The sequence below is a fragment of the Pseudophryne corroboree genome, chromosome 3, assembly GCF_028390025.1.
Source record: "Pseudophryne corroboree isolate aPseCor3 chromosome 3, aPseCor3.hap2, whole genome shotgun sequence".
In the NCBI taxonomy this organism is placed as follows: Eukaryota; Metazoa; Chordata; class Amphibia; order Anura; family Myobatrachidae; genus Pseudophryne; species Pseudophryne corroboree.
Window position 1 is genome coordinate 490,885,363 of NC_086446.1, and position 14,207 is coordinate 490,899,569.

The following is a 14,207-nucleotide window of genomic DNA, read 5'->3' on the forward strand; positions in this document are numbered from 1 at the left end:
TGTGTTTCTCTTGCCTTTCTTTGGGGGGGGGGGGGGACTCTGTCTGCCCCACCTGTGTGTGTGGAGTGTCTGGTGGTCTCCTTTAGCTATGTCCAGGGACACTGTGTCATATGCTGCAGAGGATTTATCCTCCCAGGATGATCGCATTCCATGTAATCAGGTTAGCACTGGTTTAGCACAGATACCAGCAAGGGTACCAGAGTGGTTTTCCTCTATCAAAACTTGGATTTATCAGATTTCTGACAGGGTTGCTAGTAATGAATCTGCAACCCAGGTATTACAGAGCTCTATGGCTGTATGGCCCATGTCTGGTACCTCAGGACAACCCACTATATACCCCCACAAATGTGCGCTTGTGCATGTCACACAAGACGACACGGATACCGATTCTGACACTACAGATGGTGATGGGGATGTGTTACGGGGGTCTGCATCTCTTGCAAGGGGGGGTGCAATTGTTGATAGAGGCTATCAGGGATGTGTTAAATGTTAATGATACCACACCTGAGCAGGTTGAGGAGGATTTTTTCACTGAATATATAAAAAAGCCTCGCTAACCTTCCCTGCGTCAAAGGAGTTAAATGCTATATTTGAAAAGGCATGGGTAAACCCTGAAAAGAAGTTTCAGATCCCTAAGAGGGTTTTGGTGGCTTTTCCTTTCCCTGAGGAGGATAGGAAAAGTTGTGAAAACCCTCCGATTGTTGACGCATCTGTGTCCAGACTCTCAAAAAAGGTGGTTTTACCTGTTCCGGGATCTACCGCCTTAAAGGAGCCGGCAGATAGGAAGATTGATAATACACTTAAGTCAATGTATACTGCTTCTGGGGCCATATTATGTCACACTATTGCTAGTGCATGAATTGCAAAGGCAATAGTGGAGTGGTCGGCTACCTTGCTTGAGGATTGGGATACGATGGATAGGGATGATGTTGCATTATATTTACGCAACATTCATGATTCTGCAGGTTTTATGGTAGAATCCATGAAGGACCTGGGTTCCATGGCTGCGGGAATTTCTTCCATGTCTGTTTCAGCTCATCGGGGACTGTGGCTGCGCCAGTGGTCGGCCGACTCGGAATCCAGAAGAAGTGTGGAGTCGCTACCCTATACAGGTCAGGCTCTCTTTGGGGAAGCTCTAGACACATGGATATCCACCGCTACAGCGGGTAAGTCTCCGTTTCTTCCCTCAGCAGCACCTGCTCCGAAGAAATCCTTCTCCTCAGCTGCGCAGCAGTCATTTCGGCCTAACAAGCCTAGAAAGGCCAGAACATCCAATACCTTCTTTAGGGGAGGTAGGGTTAAGTCCAAGAAACCTGCCGCTGCAGGTTCCCAGGAACAAAAGCCTGCGTCAGGTACCCCAAAGTCCTCCGTATGACGGTGGACTGCACGCCCCGGTGGTGGGGCCTGTGGGAGCGAGACTCAGACATTTCAGTCATGTCTGGGTATCGTCCGGCCTGGATCCATGGGTAGTAGATATTGTGTCTCAGGGATACAGGTTGGAATTTCAAAGTCTCCCTCCTCATCGATTCTTCAAGTCGGGCTTACCAACTCTGTTGGAGGACAGCGCAGTGCTTCTAGATGCTGTTCAGAAGCTGGTAGAGGCACAGGTCATTGTGCCAGTACCACCTCACATGCTGAACAAAGGTTATTATTTGAACATTTTCGTGGTACTTAAACCGGATGGTTTGGTCAGGCCCATTCTGAACCTAAAGTCATTGAACCCCTTTTTAAAGGAGTTCAAGTTCAAAATGGAGTCTCTCAGGGCGGTGGTATCAGGTCTGGAAGAGGGGGGATTCCTGGTATCACTGGATATCAAGGATGCGTACCTTCACATTCCGATCTGGCTGCTGCATCAGGCTTATCTCTGCTTCGCATTGCTGGACTGTAATCACCAGTTCCAGGCCCTGCCATTCGGCTTCTCCACAGCACCAAGGGTGTTTACCAAGGTGATGGCGGAAATGATGATACTACTCCGCAAACATGGTGTGAACATCATTCCATATCTGGACGATCTCCTGATAAAGGCGTCATCCAAGGAGAAGCTGCTGCAGTCCATTGTTCTCACAACGCGACTGCTCCAGAGTCATGGGTGGATTCTGAATTTTCCAAAGTCACATTTGGAACCAACCCAGAGATTGTCATTTCTGGGAATGATCCTGGATACGGAAGTGCAGCGGGTATTTCTTCCACTGGAAAAGGCGTTGGTGATCCAGTCCATGGTCCAGGATGTCTTAAAGCCACCCCGGGTGTCAGTTCATCAATGCATTCGCCTATTGGGAAAGATGGTGGCCTCCTACGAGGCTCTCCAGTATGGGAGGTTCCATGCTCGGACCTTCCAACTGGATCTCCTGGACAAGTGGTTGGGTTCTCACCTCCACATGCATCAGAAAATTTGTCTGTCGCCAAGGGCGAGGATTTCACTCCTCTGGTGGCTCCAATTGCCTCACTTCCTGGAAGGCCGCAGGTTCGGAATTCAGGACTGGGTCCTGCTAACAACGGATGCAAGCCTCAGGGGCTGGAGAGCAGTCACTCAAGGGTTGACTTTCCAAGGAAGGTGGTCAAGCATGGAAGCCGGCCTGCCCATCAACATTCTGGAACTAAGAGCCGTCTACAACGGTCTTCTTCAGGCGGCCCCTCTTCTAAGCAACCGGGCCATTCAAGTGCAGTCGGACAACGTAACAACAGTGGCTTACATAAACTGACAGGGCGGAACGAAGAGCAGAGCGGCAATGTCAGAGGTGACACGCGTTGCCACTGTCAGCCATCTTCATTTCGGGAGTAGACAACTGGGAAGCAGACTTCCTCAGCAGACACGATCTCCATCCAGGAGAGTGGGGACTCCATCCTGAGGTGTTCAAGGAGGTAACAGATCTTTGGGGCCTACCCCAAATAGACATGATGGCCTCTCATCTCAACAAGAAGCTTCGGCGTTATTGTTCCAGATCGAGGGATCCACAGGCAGTGGCAATGGACGCCCTGGTGTCTCCGTGGGTGTTCCAGTCAGTGTACGTGTTTCCTCCACTCCCACTCATCCCAAGAATCCTAAAACTCATAAAGAGAATAAGGGTTCATGCGATCCTCATGGTCCCAGACTGGCCAAGAAGGGCTTGGTATGCGGACCTTCTAAATCTTCTGCAAGAGCCGTGGCCTCTTCCTCTTCGGGACGACCTGCTACGGCAGGGGCCGTTCACCTATCAAGACTTACCTCGGCTACGTTTGACGGCATGGAAGTTGAGCGCCTGATTCTTGCTTGGAAGGGTATTCCGAAGAAAACCATTCCTACCCTAATACAGGCAAGGAAAGGGGTAATGTCTAAGCATTACCATCATATTTGGAAGAAATATGTCTTTGTGTGAGTCCAAGAAGTTTCCTACGGTGGAATTTCAACTGGGACATTTCCTCCTCTTCGTGCAAGCAGGTGTGGATATGGGTCTGTGGTTGGGATCTGTGAAGGTCCTGATGTCAGCCCTGTCCATTTTCTTTCAAAGACAATTGGCTGCCCTCCCTGAGATTCAGACCTTTTTGAAGGGAGTCCTACATATCCAACCTCCCTTTGTACCACCTACGGCGCCTTGGGACCTTAACGTGGTGTTGCAGTTCCTCCAATCGGATTGGTTTGAGCCTCTACAGGAGGTAGAGCTCAAGTTTCTTACTTGGAAGGCAGTCACTTTGTTGGCCTTGGCTTCTGCTAGACGTGTGTCCGAGCTGGGGGCTTTATCCTGTAAAAGCCCTTACTTGATCTTCCATGAAGATAGAGCTGAGCTCCGGACTTGTCAGCAGTTTCTTCCGAAGGTTGTGTCGGCATTTCATATCAACCAACCTATTGTGTTGCCAGTGGCTACTGATTCCTCAATCACATCAAAGTCCTTGGACGTTGTAATGGCTCTGAAGATTTATGTGAAGAGAACTTCTCGTCACAGGAAGTCGGACTCTCTGTTTGTCCTATATGATCCCAAGAAAATTGGGTATCCTGCTTCTAAGCAGTCGATCTCTCGCTGGATCAGGTTCACTATCCAGCCCGCCCAGCGCTTTGTTTTCCTGCATTGTTCTTTGGTTCAGTACAACTTTGTTTTAGTTGAGTACTGCATTGTTACTTGGTAAGTAATGTTTCAGCTGTTGCTGAGTAGTTCAAGTTAGTTGTCTTGTCGTGCCTTGTATGTGTGAGCTGGTATGAATCTCACCACTATCTGTGTTAAGTCCTTCTCTCAAAGTATGTCGTCTCCTCGGGCACAGTTTCTGGTCTGGTAGGAGGGGCATAGAGGGAGGAGCCAGCCCACACTCTAAAACTCTTAAAGTGCCAATGGCTCCCGGTGGACCCGTCTATACCCCATGGTACTAATGTGGACCCCAGCATCCTCTACAGACTACGAGAAAAGGATTTACCGGTAGGTACCAAAATCCTATTATATGCTACTATTATTTGGCGAAATGTACAATGATTTCTGCTTAGCTGCCTTTCAGAATGAATCACAGTAGGTATCCCAGGTCTCTGATTCAAAAATAAGTGCAAAAAAGTATAGGTAGGATGGACACCTGTACTATTGCAATACAGAGATTACGCTGCAGACTCCTCATCACTAAATTGAATAATAAAGTTGTATGTCTTCTGAGTCTGCTGAGAGAGCGAGATGTGAATTTATATTTCGGCTAGGTCTGTACTTCCAAACCACATTCTGCAGAAGCCAACTGCCACTCTGCTGTAACACTACTACCGCTCCAATACAGCTGCCCGTTACCACTCATTTTTCCTTTTGAACAGATCAGTTCATTCTTTTACGTACTAAAGGGGCATTCCATCTAAGTTTCAACTTAATAATTACATACAGTAATATTGTCTTGCCAATCCCATTCTCAGCTGTTTCGCTATGTATTTATATAATCACACAGAATTGTTTTCGTACCTTGCCCTGGTATAAGGCAACATTTTGCTATGATCACTGGTTTGGTACAAGGATTCTGAGAGGGTGAAAACTGAAAACCCGTTGTGATTGTGACAGCCCCATTTGGCCATGCACTCCCCTCTTCCACCGTATATCAAGCTCTCAGTGGCCCTGGCTCTGGATATAACAAAGAGCATTATTAAAATCCTGTGGGGCCCTAGGCAAGATGCTGGTCTGGGGTCTCTTTCACTCTCGAACTGGGTTACAGTCAGTGGTGCAAGTATGCGGGTATGCTCGGGTACCCTAAAGAATTTAGCAGCGGGTACGCAGTACCACCTGCCACACACTTTGCCAACACCACAATTATAATGTGCTGCAAAGCAACAAGACCATGGTGCTTGGTAGCATGACGGCTACTCTCATTTTGTCAGGGTTACTGGGAGTGCGACAGTGGCTGTATTTTCCTGTTATAATGGAGGCATAACTAACTATATATTGTTATTAAATTAGGAGCATTACTATATATTTCTATTATACTGGAGGTATCACTATATATTTCTATTATACTGGAGCATTACTATATATTTTTAGCCTTGCCACCAGATTCCCAAAAAAAGGGGGCTGTCGTGTGACCATGCCGCTAGTGTCATGTAGCCACTCCCACTAGCAGCATGTGACCAAGCCCCCTCACAACACATGACCACACCCATTTTTCGCCACTCAGTACCACTAAGAAAATATTTCTACTGTACTTGCACCACTGGTTATAGTAAGCAGGCTAGTGACATGCTGTGAGGTACATGGCTCAGGAGGCAATGGCTAGTATAGGAGCCAGATTTACACACAATATATGAGCCAAAGCGTTCATGTAGGTATTATACACAGGTACAGCAGTATGTACTGCTGGACATTTGGTGAGTTTTGATCAGAGATCTGCCTCACCTGCCCTAGACTTTTTACTCCAGAGTTCTGAAAATAAAAATTATTAGAATAATACAAAGATATTTCTAATATATTCAGGGTTGGACTGGCCCACAGGGGTACAGGGGAAACCACCGGTGGGCCCTACTGCCTGGGGGCCCACCCCCTCCTCTAGGGATCAGGTTCCAGACTGTACTGTTACTAATCTAGAATATATCATGCATGCACTACAGTATTTACTGTATATATTTATCTAGGGAACAACACTTGCAAAATGGTTAGGCAAACCAATGTGGCGGCTGGGCACACTCCTTCTAGAGACTGGCCATACCCCTAAACATGGACTCCGACTACTGTATCCCCCCGGTGGGCCCTACATGCCCCAGTCCGACACTGAATATATTCTTTATATTTTTCATATATTTTATATAGTCAAAACTCTGGTGTATACGATAGTATGACAGGAAAGGCTCTGCCTCACCTCAGCGCACATCACTGAAGCAGGCCCCTCACTGTCAGTGGCGGATCCAGGGATGAGCGCTGGCCAGATGGAGCGGTAAGTATAATTATATGTGTACAGGGTTTGCGGTGTGTGGGCCCCCCATGGACACAGAAGTTCATCTGCACTGCACACCCTGCACCCACTTTAGATAAATCAGTGCCCAGAGCAATTAAAAGAAATATAAAAACTTGACTGAAAAGCACAGAAACAAGCTAAAGGAAAAATGATAGAATGAATAAAGTTTTTTCAGAGAGTGTCTATAGTAAAATAAAACCGTTTGAAGGAGAAAATCCCTTTAAGAAATGAAAAGTGCCAGTAGTTAAACTTCAACTCAAACTTCCATCTCACACTAATCTATGGAAATGATTTCATCACTGTTACTTATTGACGTTGCTTGGAGATTGTTCTCTAGTTATTTATAGATATTAATACGTAAAATGGAGAACCACCAAATCAAACAGCATATCACAGCGTGTTCTCCAGAGCTGTTACAAGTTAGAATTTCTCCATAACAAAATAAATAGATATTTTTATCTCCAAACACCCGTAAAACAAGATTGTAATAAGATTCTACAAGAATGTTATGCTTTAGAACTATCTGGCAGAAGTGATTTAACCTCAAATTTTCTGTCGATAATATCTGTAATATATTAGATAGTTGCCAGCATGTTAAGAGATATAAACTTCCATATAGAGAAAGCAGCATTACAATGGAAATAATCAAATGGATTCTCAAGGTGCAAGGTATCAGTAGTACATCCCGTCATATCCAACTATGATCATTGAGGCATATTGACCTTTTTATACCAGAAAGTATTCATTTTCTATAGTACAGTATGACGTTTCCAGCTTTATTACATACATTTGTAAAAGATTAAACCCCATTCAAGGTTTTGAATAGAGTCGATTACTCCTTTTGGCGAACCATGCATTGAGAAACACTGGTTTTTAGCGTGGGCAAATCTAGAGATCTTTTGTCAAATTATCCTGTTTATATTTTGTATAATCTCATAGGTTCCAAATTATCCTGTTTATATTTTGTATAATCTCATAGGTTCTGCCGTCTTGTCCTTCCATATGTCTGTATGTATGTGCCCCCTATATGTTCTGTATTGTGCCTGCCCAATAAACTTTATTATGCTCCACACATCCTCCGCAATTTTTTATTGTGCCACTGTCTATATGTTATATTCATTTAATTCATTTGCTCTATGTCTTAACCACACACACCCTCACCTGTAGTTATTATAACGTGCCCCCCCAATGTATATTCAACATTGTTCTCTCCTTTATCCTTCCACATCCCACATCATACTCTCAATCCCCCTCCATATCCCACACTTTGCTCTCATTCCCCCTCCACATCCCAAACTGTGCTTCACTTACCCCTCCACATGCCACACTGTGCTCCCCTTCTCCTCCACATCCCAAACTGTGCTCCCCATCCACCATCCACATCCCAAACTGTGCTCCTCTTGCCTCATCCACATCTCACAATGTGCTCCCCTTGTCTCTGCATCTCCCACACTGTGTTCCCCTTCCCCCATCCACATCTCACCTGTGCTCGCCTTCACCCATCCATATCCCACACTGTGCTGCTCTTCTCCCACCACACTGTGCTGCTCATCTTCGACCACCCAAATCTCCAAATATGCTCCCTTTCCCCTACACATACCACACTGTGCTCCCTTTGCCCCTCCACATCCTAAAATTTGCTCCTTTCCCCCTCCACATCCCACACTGTGCTCCCCTTCTCCTCCACTACCCACACTGTGCTCCCATTCCCCCACCCACATACCACACTGTGCTCCTCTTCCCTGCCACATCCCATATTGTTCTCCCCTTTCCGTAAATCCCACACTGTGCTTCCCTCATCCACATCTCACACTGTGCTACACTTCCCCCTCCACATCCCAAACTGTGCTCCCATTTCTCCATCCACATCTCACACTGTGCTCCCCTTCCCCCTCCACATCCCAACCTGTGCTCCTCTTCCCCCATCCACATCCCACAATGAGCTGCTCTTCATCCACATAATGTACCACACTGTGTTACCATTCCAACTCCACATCCCACATTGTGCTTCCCTTCCCCCATCCACATTGTTCTCCGTTTTGACATTGTGCCTTCCTTCCCTCTTCCATATCCCACACTGTGTTCGCCTTCCCCATCTTACACTGTGCTGCTCACCTTCGCAATCCACATCCCAAACTGTGCTCCCTTTCCCCATGCACATCCCACACTGTGCTCCCCTTGCCCCTCCACATCCCAAACTATGCTCTCTTTCCCCCTAAAAATTCCACACATACGTATAATTCCTGGTAAAGAGATTTGAAGTACTGTAGACATAATTGCATTTCAATAATTAGGGGCGGAATTCAATTAGCTGCAAAATGCTGTTTTCGTGAAACCCCCTATACAAATGTCCACAAAAAATTATCAGCAACAATTTTCCATAGCTTTACTGCAAATTTTACTTCACCACTTCTGAGCAGGTTATAAGCTTGGGGAAAATCTTTATTTTAAGGTAAAAATGTTGGGATTTGGTTCAGGACACCTGGGACACCCCCGAGTAATTAATTAGGCACTTAGAATTTTTAGATTATTTTTAATTAGCCAATAATGAAATCATTTTTGGGGCCAAAAAGTGCAAAGTGATGAAAATTGAGGTACAAGTTTTGGGACAGGTATATTGGGATGCTTTATGATTTGGACAAGTGTTTTAAGGCTTGCAGGTGGGAGTAATCTTTTTTTAAAGTATCTTAAAATGGGATGTAGTTAAATTTGAGATGAGCGGGTTCGGTTCTCTGAGAACCGACCCCTACCGGACTTCACTGCTTTCCCACCTGACTTAGGTCGACCACTGTTGGTTGACATTGACATGGTCGACCTGAACTAATGGTCGACACATGACAGTGGTCGACACATGAAAAGGTCGACGTGAGTTTTTCAAAAATCTTTCTTTTTTTTGAACTTTTTCATACTTTACGATCCACACGGACTACGATTGGGAATGGTAACCTGTGCCGAGTGCAGCGTTAGCTGAGCGAGGCACCTTGCCCGAAGCATGGCGAGCGAAGCAAGCCATGCGAGGGGACACGGTGCACTAATTGGGGTTCCCTGTCACTTTACGCAGAAAATGACACCCAAAAAAGTTAAAAGAATCATGTCGACCTTTTCATGTGTTGACCTTTATGATGTATTGACCATTTTAATGTGTCGACCATTAGTCAATGTCGACAATTAGTCAATGTCGACCATGTCAATGTCGACCAATAGTGGTCGACCTAATGAGTGTCGACCTTAACATTGTCGACCATTCATACCGGAACCCAGATTTACAATGCATGTGTCTCTAGTTGCCTGGAACCCTACAGAGCTAATTTTCACTCTAACTACAGTATACTGGTTATCACTGTTTATATGGCATTTCTGAGATAGTGTGTGTGTGTGTGTGTGTGTGTGTGTGTGTGTGTGTGTGTGTGTGTGTGTGTGTGTGTATATAGATATATCTATCTATCTATCTATCTATATATCTATATAAAGTTAATTTTTATTTTCGCCAATTATTTTCTCCCCAAAACACCAGAATGAATGTAAGAAAGATGGATGAGGGAGTAAGGGGGGGAACGACACAACTTTTGGGAGGCAGATGGTCACATCCTCACCTCAGTAATGTCAGTGGGAATTTTCCACTGTTATGTGGACCACTGTCTGATCCTGCGGAACTCTGTCAGCGGTCAGCCACAGAACACTTCAAGTTCTGTGTGTGAGTTGGAAGGCCGCGGGCGGGGGGACAGGACAGCGCAGGACGGGCGGGCGTGGGGGAGCATGGTGTGACGTCAGCACGTCACACCCTGGCCAGGAACACACCACAGGGCGGCCAGGTGTGACTGGGTGAAAGGTTAGGAAACCAGAACGAGGCAAAACGTCATCATCCCGCTGTTGGATTCTCGCGGGGTTTGGATTCCATATAAGGAGCCGCGCGTTGCTGCCATTTTCACTCCGGCATATGAGAGTGTAGAGAGAGGACGTGTCTCCATCCTCAGTGTCCTGCATCAGTTTAGTGTTAGTGTCTTGTGCTGCATCAGTCCAGTCACAGTGGTGGTATCCTCTGCTGCCATATGTCCAGTGCTGCTGTATAAGTCCAGTCCAGTGGTGCTGTTTTGTGCTGCATCAGTTCAATGGTGGTGTATTGTGCTACATCAGTCCAGTCACAGTGGTGGTGTCCTCTGCTGCCATATGTCCAGTGCTGCTGTATAAGTCCAGTCCAGTGGTGCTGTTTTGTGCTGCATCAGTTCAATGGTGGTGTATTGTGCTACATCAGTCCAGTCACAGTGGTGGTGTCCTCTGCTGCCATATGTCCAGTGCTGCTGTATAAGTCCAGTCCAGTGGTGCTGTGTTGTGCTGCATCAGTTCAGTGGTGGTGTATTGTGCTACATCAGTCCAGTCACAGTGGTGGTGTCCTCTGCTGCCATATGTCCAGTGCTGCTGTATAAGTCCAGTCCATTGCAGTGGTGCTGTGTTGTCCTGCATCAGTCCAGTGGTGGTGTCCCTGTGCTGCCGTATATGTCCAGTGGTACTGCCGTATATGTCCAGTGATACTGCCGTATATGTCCATTGATACTGCCGTATATGTCCAGCAGTACCGCAATATAAATCCAGTGATCCTGCCATATAATTCCAGTGATCCTGCCATATAATTCCAGTGGTACTGGTGTATAAGTCCAGTCCAGTGATACTGCCGTATATGTCCAGTGATACTGATGTATATATGTCCATTGATACTGCCGTATATGTCTAGCGGTACTGCCGTATAAATCCAGTGATCCTGCCGTATAATACCAGTGATCCTGCCGTATAATTCCAGGGGTACTGGCATATAAATCTAGTCCAGTGATACTGCCGTATATGTCCAGTGATATTGCCGTATATACAGATGTGTCCACTAACATCGCTGCTAGTTTGCTAAATTTGGCACAACATACAAAACACGTCTAAGCTGCTTTTCACGTGTAGCAAGTGGATGGATTTTAAAATTTTGGTTTGTCATAATAGAATATGTATAAAGTAACATATTATAGAAGCAAGTTAAGAAAAATCACAAGGTATGGCTAAATCTCTGAGTCTATAGCATGTTAAACCAAGCCATACATGGCGGGATATAGCAAAGATATGTCCATTGATACTGCCGTATATGTCCAGCGGTACTGACGTATAAATCCAGTGATCCTGCCGTATAATTCCAGTGATCCTGCCGTATAATTCCAGGGGTATTGGCATATAAATCCAGTGATCCTGCCGTATAATTCCAGTGGTACTTGTGTCAAAGTCAGAAAAATATCTCTATGCACACTACCATATTTGCACCTCACACAGGTCCGTGCTGCGCATGCGTACGCTCTCCCGTACGTGCGCATACTCACAGTCGCGGGCACCCGCAGGCGCATGGTATGCGTATTTACGGTAGAGTTTATGCGATCGTAGCGTGCGACTCAATCATTACATATTTTCACTAATAAGGTATTTTATAGATCATGGTCCCTTTGATAGATTCTGAAAGTTTGGTTAATATAGAATGTTCATGAACAGAGAAATCCCTCTTTGTTTGATACGAAGGGTCAGACAGGAGTAATACAGTGGTGTTTAGTATCCATCGGAAGAATATTTAATTAGAAATATTCCGGTGTTGGTTTGAAGCAGATCAATCGCTCGTGCGAATAGTTATGGACATAAGAAGTTTGTGAACATTTACTTTATTTGCACTTTATTACCCATGCGGCGGGAAACCCAGTTTCCCTCCCACCTGAGCAGTTGGAAATAGTCACAGCCCACCTGTATGAATCAACCTATGACCTTTTGTTATAATGCGAAGCCGAATTCCTGTGTCCAATGAACAATGAGATTGTAGGGACCATTGAATTGTATTGTGTGTGGGGCATAAATAGGCAAGCCGACCATATCCAACTGCACTCTCTTCAACGGTTCTCATTGCTGATAATCGGGAGCTGGATATCGAGGCGCATGCGATCGTTTCCCCTTGTGCGTAAGTTTTCTCCGTAATCATATTGTCTTACTGTGAGCCATCTCTCTCTCTCTCTCTCTCTCCATCTCTCTCTCTCTCTCTACTCTTTCTCTCGTATTTTCCTTTAATTGTATTGTATTGTATTTCCCGTGTAGTTATCTGGTTAGTTGGTTTATGTTATATTGTAGTGTATCATTTGTACTGTGATTCCTTTTGCAAGTATAATAGTTAAAATACATATAATAGGTTTTGGACCCTAAGCCCAGGTATCTGTGTATTCTTTATAGTGTTAAGTATTCTCTGAGCGTCGGCGACGCTCAAGCAGCTTTGTAGTTAATCAGGTTACACCAGGTTGCACTTACACTCTGTCTCCACACTAAGGTATACTGTGTATCTCATTGTTAAAGGTATAGATATAAAGGTTTTAACGTTGTAAGCGTCTGCACCGCTGGTGATCTCCTAGTGGTCCCGAGCGTACGCTACGCTATAGCGAATCATCACGTTAGTCGGCAGCCAATAGCGTGCCTGCCTGTGATCACTGGGCCGTAAGCGAACGTGACGCTTGAGCGTCTCGACTACGGTTGAGCGATCGCTACACAACTTGCGTACCCTTACGGTACTTCGTACGTAGATAGCGTACAGTGTTCTTAGACCTCTTAAAGTGTTTTATATACGATAAATATTTAGCTTTATCAATTGGCGGCTCACCCGTCCTTCACATATCTGCACTAGGTAGATCAGCAGACATTATCCCTCAGCAAAGGGCGGGAGGTTGTGTCCCTCGTAGTGCTGACAGGATAAGCGTCTGCTTCGCTTAGGTAAAGAGTGCTGAAGGAATCCGGGAACCGGAGGTAAGAACAAAACGCTAGTGCCTTTTAAAACTGTTTATTTTTCTGTCTTGCGTACACACGCACGCACACATATATATCTGCATTTCTTTTTCTTTTTCATTTTCGTATATCACTCTCCTGTCTGCCAGTTTTATAGTTGATAGAAGTGCTAAAAGAGAGTTGCCGTTATTTCATAGTTTAAGAATAGATAACATAGTTAAAGGATAGACAAACACACAGTTTTGCCTGGGAGATAAGGCGAAGTCAGTGTGTTGTGTGGTAGATGATCAAGGATCATCTACATTGATAAAAGTATAAATTGTGTTACGGTGGATCTTTGCTTTGCGTATACGTGTCTATAACAAAGACTTGCGTACGCAATCCAAAGGCCGACGCACACAGCGTATATTACGCAACGGAGCGTCCGGTTACGCCCACGTAGCTCAAGTCACGATAAGTTGATTTTTAATGCAAAGCGATAAATAACGCAAAGCGATAAATAACGCGAGGCGAGAAATAACGCAAGTCTATTTTTGGGTGTCCGAAATTTAATTAACAGATCCTGCTCCTAATTGGTAACACACCTGATCTAAAGAAAAATTTCTGCGCAGAAATAGAAATAGAAACAAAAGTGTACATGTGATGAGTGAGTGTTTTTACAATTTTTAAAGGTTGAACCACAAGAAAAGTCGAGTACTCGTGAGGTACATGCGTGTAAGTGACGTGCACGGTGGCTAGGGAGGCATCCCTGGTTAAATATACAATTTTGAGCATTAGAGTATAGCAGACCAGGAGGTCATACTGTAACAAGACCAGGAGGTCATAGCAGACCAGGAGGTCCAGGTACAGCCGACAAGGAAGTCCGCTATACAGTTCACAGGCACAACACCGAAAAGGGTTGGTGCAACACCCATATAGGCCATATAAGCTCTGGCTGAAGGAATTCGCAGTCGTAAGTTTCGATTCCATTGGTCTTTCCGTACATAAGCTTAGTTGTTTGTGTACTGAAAGACTGGACCGCACGTAAGTGTGTGCAGTAGTTAGTAATC